The sequence below is a fragment of the Equus quagga genome, chromosome 4 (assembly GCF_021613505.1).
Source record: "Equus quagga isolate Etosha38 chromosome 4, UCLA_HA_Equagga_1.0, whole genome shotgun sequence".
NCBI lineage: Eukaryota > Metazoa > Chordata > Mammalia > Perissodactyla > Equidae > Equus > Equus quagga.
This window is the reverse complement of record NC_060270.1, coordinates 28,474,678-28,483,741: the sequence shown is the minus strand read 5'-3', so window position 1 is coordinate 28,483,741 and position 9,064 is coordinate 28,474,678.

Sequence of the window (9,064 nt, the reverse complement as noted above, 5' to 3'; positions counted from 1 at the left end):
CCAGTCATTTTCCAAGCTGCTCTTCTGAAATAAATACCGTTTCTTTATCCAGATACCAAACTTTTACAAGCCCGTGGAATCAAAATCTTAAAAAGGATAAAAACTTGAAATTTCATAAAAATGGGCCTGCATTTTCTCCTGGCTGATGATTAATCGTTGCTATCACCACAGCCAGTCACCTTGCTTTCCATAAAAATAACAGTTTCTGAAGATTGTGGAATATGGATTTGCTAACCAAATATTATCTTAAATGCAACAGAGCAACTTGCTATTTAGGAGAACTGTTTGGTGAAATTTTTTTTAACGATAAATGACCAGATCTTCAGGTTAAGATGAAGTTGAATGATGAGTTGAATGGACACATTAATCTCCTCTCCATCACTAAACATCACTTTAAAAAATAATAACATATTAAACAGAAAGCATAATCTCATAAGGACAAAGAGAGTGGGAAAGAAGTCATCAGCGACAACACTTCAGAGTTGGAAAGCAGATGGATGAGTGGTATCTGCCTTAGCAGAGCTGAGAAAGCCAAATTCTAAGCCAGCCATATGGAAAGCCAAGAAATAGTCCGATTTTATATTGTAGAAGTCTCAAAGAGCTCAAGAATTGGTGGCACCAGGTACCTTTGGAAGTAGGGGTAGCAGAGGGCTAAAATGTGAGAATTAGTTAAAAATCTGTAGTGGAAATGGTTGGAGTTTTGGTTCCCTTCCTATATTCAACATGGCAGGGACTTCCCTCTGCAGGAGACTGAAGGCTGATTCTCAATAAACAATAAAAGATAGACTCCGCATTGAAGGCACATAGTGAGACCGAGGGGAGGTGTATCATACAAAAAACAAGGCAATTAAATGAAAGCTTGTGTACTATCTGTTGAGATCCCAGCTTTCATCTCCCATCCAGCACCCTAAATACTGGAAATCAGGTTATACTGTTCAGGCAGGAGATGGAACAATATTATTCTCCAGGGCAGCTGTATAGCCCAAGAAAAAAAGATAAAAAGATGTTGATATGAGGGGTCCCTAGCCAGGTCACTCTGCGGAGAAAACCACAGTTGATGAACCTCCACCCTCCCCTCCCGCCAAGCTTCCAATCTGTTAAAGCCCACCTTTAAATATATATGAAGAGCAAGGAAGCACCAGACGGTGGTGGAAAGTCTCTAACATAAAAGACGCCATCACAAACAAACAGAAGAAAAAAAGTAACTCGGATGGAAGGAACGATGCAAAGAGAGTAAAACTTAAAAAAACAAGCAAACTATCAGTAATAGCCTTTCAGAGTTAAGACAGTGCCTTCTATAAAACAGAAACAGGATACTTTAAGAACAGGAAAAGGGGCCGGCCCAGTGGCACAGTGGTTAAGTTCCCACATTCACTTCGGTGGCCCAGGGTTCGCCAGTTCGGATCCCGGGTGTGGACATGGCACCACTTGGCAAGCTATGCTGTGGCAGGCATCCCCCACATAAAGTAGAGGAAGATGGGCCCGGATGTTAGCTCAGAGCCAGTCTTCCTCAGCAAAAAGAGGAGGATTGGCAGCAGATGTTAGCTCAGGGCTAATCTTCCTCAAAAAAAAAATAAAATAAAATAAGTAAAATAAAGCCTATTAAAAAAAAAGAACAGGAAAAAACCCTTGCAAATTAAAAATATGAAAGCATAAACGAAAAACTGAAGGGAAGGAGTAGCAAATTAAGGTGAAGAAATATCCCAAAAATAGAGCCAAAAACAGTGTGGGAAATAAGGAAAAAAAACATATGTTTTTTAAAAAATAGAGGACACAGTTGTGATCTGATATCCAAATAATAGGAGTTCCAGAAAGAAAACAGAGAAGAAGAAATCAAAAAAAGTCTGAGACTTCTGTAGAATTGAAAGACATAAATTTCTAAACCAAAAGTGTCCACTAAATGCGCAGTAAAATGGATAGAATTAGACTCAGGGCAGGCGCATCACTGTGAACTTTCAGCGCGATGGGGACAAGAGAAGAGCCTACAAGCTTCAGGAGGTAAGCAGGGGATTGACTTCATTCCGAGGAAGAAGAATCAGAATCTGAATGCATGAGTTTCACAACAGCTAAACTGGAAACAACGTAACAACAGAGCTGTGCCTTCAAAATCCAGAGACGACATTTTCTCACCTAAAATTATACATCAACTAAGTATGAGGAAAAAAACTAGAAATTTCTTCAAAAGGACCAGGAAAAAAAAAGAAATTATTGCCATGCACTCTTTCTTAGAAAACTAGAGGATGCGCTCCACCAAAATGATGGAGTGAACTGAGAGAGAAGAGAATACAGGATTCAAAACAGAGAGGATCGAATTCCAGCGAGAGGTAAAGGGACTCATGGTGATGAGGAAGGAAGATCTCAGCTTGGATCAGATCCACAAGCGACTTTGTCAAGAAAATAAAATTGACGGAATACTTATTGTGCTTAAATATATCGAGAGAAAATGTACACACTCAGGAGAGAGATTAAATTGATGTTGAGTACATAAAAAACTTAGCAAATGAGAAAAAGGCAGTGTTAACTCCAGGGTAAACAGAAAGTAGGGGACGAAAGGAAGAGGAACCATAGTATGCAACAGGGTTCAGCTAGAAATAGTGTTTACAAAGTCAGAATAAAGTAAACAAGGAATGTGGTTCAAACTTCCAGTCCTGTATAACTACATTAGTAGAGTGGGAGAGCAGGAATGTGTGTCTGCATGGAGGTGTGTCTACGTGGTGGTGGTCAAGGGGTAGAGAAAGGTGTTACAGCCTGATCTTCCGCAGCTGGAAGTCAATAGATGACGCCAAAACTATGAGTAAAAATATCCCCATCTAAGTAAGGAAACACCAAAAGAATCAGCTGAAAGAGCTAAAATTGGTTGCCTCAGAATAGTGAGAAATGAGGTCAGAATAGAGAACTGCTTTTTTTTCAGTGGCAAGTAGAACTCTTTGACTCTTTAAACTACGTATGTGTGAAATGGATAAAATTTTTAAAATGTTAAAAATATACCTCAATTATGTGTTATTAATTCAGATTTCTTTTGGAATTTGGAACTTATTGAAATGGCTCACATTTGGGGACATGGCTTTGCATTTCGGAGTGTAATGGAGGATGATTTATTCTCATGGAGAAGGTCTGACCTAATCTCCTACAGTGCAATTGAATAGCAAGGCTTGATGACAGCAGACAAAAAAGCCTTGGTAGCCAATCCTCCTGTGGGAGTTTTCATAAATATTTTTATTTTTCCCAAAAAAAGAAGAACAAGTTATTTTCTGATATTCAGTTGAGCTCACACGGAGCCCTGGCTTGTGCTCTGAGAGAACATGGAGGAGTCACTTGACTCCTGCCTGGTGCTGGTCAGATTATGAAATGTTGCCGACTGCGTATTTGTCATCTGATCATTTAGTCAACAAATACATAGGGAGCACCTTGCATAGGTCAAGTGGATGGATGGAGACAGGGACAGATACAGCACAGTCCCTGCCTTCACAATGCTCGCAGTCTAGCATCTTGAAGTCTAGCTCAGGAGCTTACACATCGTGCTCTCTCTTGCCCCAGGGCTCTTCCTCATGTTTCCCCTCTCCCTAGAGCGGCTTCCTCCCAATCTCCTCCTCTTTTCTCCTCTCCGACTAGTTACCTCCAATTTATTATTTAAGATTCAGCCAAGGGATCATCTCCTCCAGGAATTCTTCCCTGACTCTTCTGCTACCCTGGGTGGATTAGGGGACACTCCTCTGGGCTTCCATCCTTTCTGTTGGGGACAGACCCCACCTACTTGGTCTCAAGAATAGGCACATGATACATACTGGACCATTCAAATCATCCCGTCTCCCCCTCCTTGTGATTGGCGCAGGGATGGGGATGTGGTCCAAGCAAGCCAATCAGAATCCTTCCTGGAATTTCTCTAACTGGAGCTGGTAGAGAAGAGTCCTTTATTTCCCTAGAGCGAGTTTCCAGTGGCCAGGTTCTCACACAAATGGAGTAATTTTGTTTGAAAGAAGGAAATCAAGATCAAGAGAGAAGCAGAAATAAAAGATGGAGACAAAGCCAGAGAATAGCATTTGCAATTTGCTGCGGTAGGGCAAAACAAAAAAGTTGTTTGTTGCGCAAAACATTTGTAAGGATAATAAAGTAGACATGAATAAGCCAGATTTTCAGCAAATATGTACTGAATTTGATAAGAAGCTCCCTGTCAGCAATCAAAAAAGTAACATAAAATTAATCGCCTGAAACCAGAATTAAATATTCAACAAAAAAAATTAAACTATTTTTAACAGTATCTGAGCTAGTAACTTTAGCCAGTTATAAAATGATTTGGATTTTTGCAAACACACAGACAAAAATTTTAGGTAAATGATGATAAAATTTTTTCTTTTTAATATTTAATTGTGAAAATTGTGTTAGAACATTATGAAGAAAAAAATGCATTTTACTAATTGTGAGAGATCTTCAATTAAGCTACCAAACAATTGCTCATAGAATTTAGGACCTTTTTATAACACCAAAAATCAATTGATTCAACATTTTAAAAATTGCAAGTACTTTTCTTTAGCTTTACATGAGTCATGCAATATAAAAGATTCTGCTCAATTAGTATTTTGTGTACATTTTGTCTCAAAAGACTTCCAAATTTATGAAGAAATGTTGTCAATTTGTGGCCAACAAAACCAAACTCGTGGCATAGATATTTTTGAATCTTTTATATCTGTTAAATAAGAATTTCAGCAAGATATAAAAGATTAATCTCTCTCATGATGGATGGTGTGCCAGCTATATTAGATTTTTAAATCCAGATTTATTGGAATTCTAAACTATGAAAGTATTTTTTGTCAGCTTTTGAAGAAGAGTTATATAAAGTGTCATATATAGAGTTGTTCTAATCTTTCAGTACACACATGCAAATGTGTAAATTATTGCCAGTTTATGGAAATGTTGAAGAAAAAGGGACAATAAATTTAATGATCTTGGGTTCTCTGCCAACGCTTGTTGGTTCAATGATAGGCAATTTTTTTACAAAGATTTGCTGCACTAGCTCCAATTCAAGATTTTCTTGAAACAAAAGGAATGCTCGCCAAATATTAAAAACTCATAACAAAATATGGCAATATCACACTGCACGTGAATGAGTTAAATTTGAAGTTCCCAGGAAAGGAGAATCTTTTTTGTGACCTGGCTAGACAGGTATGAGAAGTTAGCCTGAAATAAAACTATTTATAATAAAAACCAATAGTGATGCTTTTGTACATTTTCTAAGATGAATCAATCTGCAGAAGATTTTAATTGTATGTAATAGCATACAATTAAAACTGCAAGAAAATTTGAAGAATGCTTTGCAGATATTAGCAAGTTTAGAGTTGCCTTTCAATTTATGCAAAATGTCCTTGAATTCTATGCTAATACTACTGAGTTGACTCAAAAGTTAGTCAGTTTACTGAATTTGAACAGAAGTAGTTTTGAAACTAGGATGCTTTTTTCTTCAAAGTTAAATTGATTCTGCTGAAAAAAGACGAAGCAGCTTTGTTGACGTGGATGTGAATATCAAAGAAAAATTATTTTTTTAACTCTATTCAGTTACCGGAAAACGTTTAAGTATGTTTGAAACAACTTGAGCATGTGAATGTACTTTTTCCACTGTAAGTTTTATGACATCTAAATACAGATACAATTTTTCCAGTGAAAATTTAATGCACAAATTAAGACATGCTGTAAGTATAAAATACACACTGGATTTTGATGACTTGGCAAATAAAAAGAAGAATGCAAACTATCTCGTTAATAATTTTTTATATTGAGTTCGTGCTGACATGATAGTATTTTGGATATATTGAGTTAAATTTATTATTAAAATTAATTTCATCTGTTTATTTTTACTTTCCTTAATGTGGCTACGAGAAAATTTAAACTTACAACTGAGTTTCATATTCTATTTTTCTGGGACAGCACTGGTCTAGAGCATATGTTCTTTCATCAGGATTTGTGTCTTAATAGCTACAGTAGGATATATTACTACATGTTGTGTGCCAGAGATTGTGTTAAAGGCTCTACAAACACATTTAACTTCAAAATGACTGTATGAGGTGAGTTTACTGATTAGGAAACTGAGGCTCAGAGATGTTAAGTAATTTGCCCAAGATCACACAGCTAGTAAGTAGTGTAACCAGACTTTATACTCAGGGTCAGTCACATCCCCAAACCTGAGTCCTTAATGACAACTGAGGTACCTACCACATGCCTAACATCAGTGTTTCCATGCAAGAATTCCTTTCCTGCATTTCTCGGGACATTTATGTTTTCCAAATCCTGAATACCAAGAAAAATCAATCAAGAAATTGGGAACATGGGAACAAGCATTATAATTCCTCCCTAAAAATTAAAGATTAATAGAACATACAGACATTACTAGTCAAAGACATCCACTGATGTCAAGTCAAAAGCAAGCACAGGAAACACTGAAGCGTGGAGCTGGGGGCTAAGGTTGACATTTCTGGGGCCTGGGTCACAGTCTCACTGGTCAGCCTTGCTTGCGGCTATTGCCTTACTATAAAAGTGTGTTCCTGGACCTGTCTGCTGCTAACGGTGAGTCATTGCTCCAAAGGCAATAAATATTAATACATTTACACATACAATAGACATTAACACAAATTCCATGAATGGTATTCCAAGAAAGAACAAGTTTTGGAAGCCAAAGTAAGTCCTTCAATTGGCAATTTCCACACATGATTCTGTGAGATGCCGTTATCCTTGCTAGGAGATCCAGATGTTACATCATTCAAATACTACCCAATGACGTTCCCTGGAGTTTTTCAGTGTTTGAACATTTGCTATCATTTACAGTTCTTTACAAATACTGCCAAAGTATAAGTGCTTGATAAATATTATCAAGTACAAATATTTTACAAAGTCTACCAAACTTAAAATTTCTTATTTGCTAAATAAAAATTTTTAGATATCCATAATGATGACTAAAGAGTATGACGAACATTGGAAAGCATTTTTTTTTTTTTAAAGATTTTATTTTTTCCTTTTTCTCCCCAAAGCCCCCCGGTACATAGTTGTATGTTCTTCGTTGTGGGTTCTTCTAGTTGTGGCATGTGGGACGCTGCCTCAGCGTGGTTTGATGAGCAGTGCCATGTCCGCGCCCAGGATTCGAACTAACGAAACACTGGGCTGCCTGCAGTGGAGCGCGCGAACTCAACCACTCAGCCACGGGGCCAGCCCCCATTGGAAAGCATTTTTGAAGTAACTTATGATTTCGTTAGTTCCAGAGCATTCCTAGAAATTCCAGTTTTTTATTCCCAGTTCCTAAAGATTAATGTCTGGTAGGAATTTGGAAATAGTACCCGGCATCTTAGGCCTTTAAGAACGTTTGTTCAAAGAAAGATAAAAGGAAGTGATGTTAGGGTCCAGAACACTCAGATCCTTCTCTCATGGAAGCAGGGGGAAGAAGGAAAGAATTGGGTGCTAAGGTAACTAAATCTGTAGCTGTGGAAATAAGTCAGACAGAGAAAGACAAATACTGCCTGGCGTCATTTACACGTGAAATCTAGAGAAAAGTCAAACTCACAGAAACAGAGAGTGGGAAAGTGGTTTCCCGGGGCTGGGGGTGGGGACACAGAGAGGCTTAGTAAAAGGGTACAGACTTTCAGCGATGAGATAATTGAGGTCTGAGCATCTAATGTACAACATGGTGACTATAGTTGACAACATGTGTCGTATAATTGAAATTTGCTGAGAGGGTAGAACTTACATGTTCTCACAAAAAAAAAAAAAAAAAGATAAATATGTGAGATCATGAATGTGTTAACAAACTCCATGGGAGGAATCCTTCCACGATGTAAACATCTATCAAATCACAATTGTACACTTTAAATATCTCTACCTTCTTTTTTTGTCGATTGTACCTCAAGAAAGCCGAAAAACATGTTTATTCAGTAGTCAAACTGTATTCCTTCTCTTCTAAAAGGAAATTCTGTGGCTGTGGGGAAGAGGTTTCGACGTTTCCGTGGAGCGGCCTCTGTTCTCTAAGGAAGTAAAGTGGGGGTCATTGGTTGAGAGCAAGGCAGGCAGTGGCCAGCAGAGGGTTCTTAGGGGACCTGTAAAGGTTTGAAATTGCCCTTGTAGGGGATGAGACAGAGTCGCCTTGGGGATACCTAGGTTTTGGGGACACTTCTGAGCTCTCAGCTGATGTCCCAAGCATGTGCTAAAGAAAGGAAGTGCATAACAGGCTCCCAATGCTCCAGAACCCTGTAGAGTTTCTCTGTAGACACAGGGGTGCCCACATGCACACACACAAGCACACCCAAGCACACACTCTCATACACCCACCTGGAACAATACGTGAGCTGATAAACTGCTATCAAGGTCCCCACCGCCCATGGTGTGAGCTGTCAGTGTTACCACGAACCCCAGGAGAGACGTCACTGCCGACAGTATATGACCAGGGGTGGGGAGATGAAGACATTCTCTAGCAAACATGGCATTTTGTAGCAGCCAGGATCCAAGGCCAGAAATGACTGCTTTTGCTGCTGCTCGGCTGACTCCACATTTTACTGCTTCCCTACGAAACCACGCCTGCGAGCTTGTGGAGGAATCCAAATTTGGCCACTTCTTCTCACTGAGCTAAGAGTCAGGTGAGCTGTTTTCCAGCCTCAGATGCACCACTAGTCCAGTGAGCGGCCCTGGGTTTCTCTGGGATGCAGTTTCTTGTGTGTATGATGCGCTGGTGAGTGGGGCTTGGGGGCGGGGTCATTGCTTTGCTTGTCTTTGGTGCTAGGTTGGTTTCTTGTTGCAAGGAACAGAGACCCACACAGGTTATTTTGAGTGATGAGGGTTGTTGTAGGAACACAGGAGCAATGAGGAAGGCAAGAATCACAGCTGAGCCCAGACCCTGTGGAGCCTGGCACGTAGTTCTGCACTTAGACGGACATTCAGAGTCCAAGCCCTCTGTGGGCTAACTGTCCACCTGCGGCAGCTCTAGTGCTCCACTCTTGCCTTAGCTAGGCTCGCTCTCTGCTTCTCCCTGCATGTCTGCTTGCTTCTGCCCCTCATGGACCATTCAGACAAAAGCTGTTTGGCTCAGTTAATC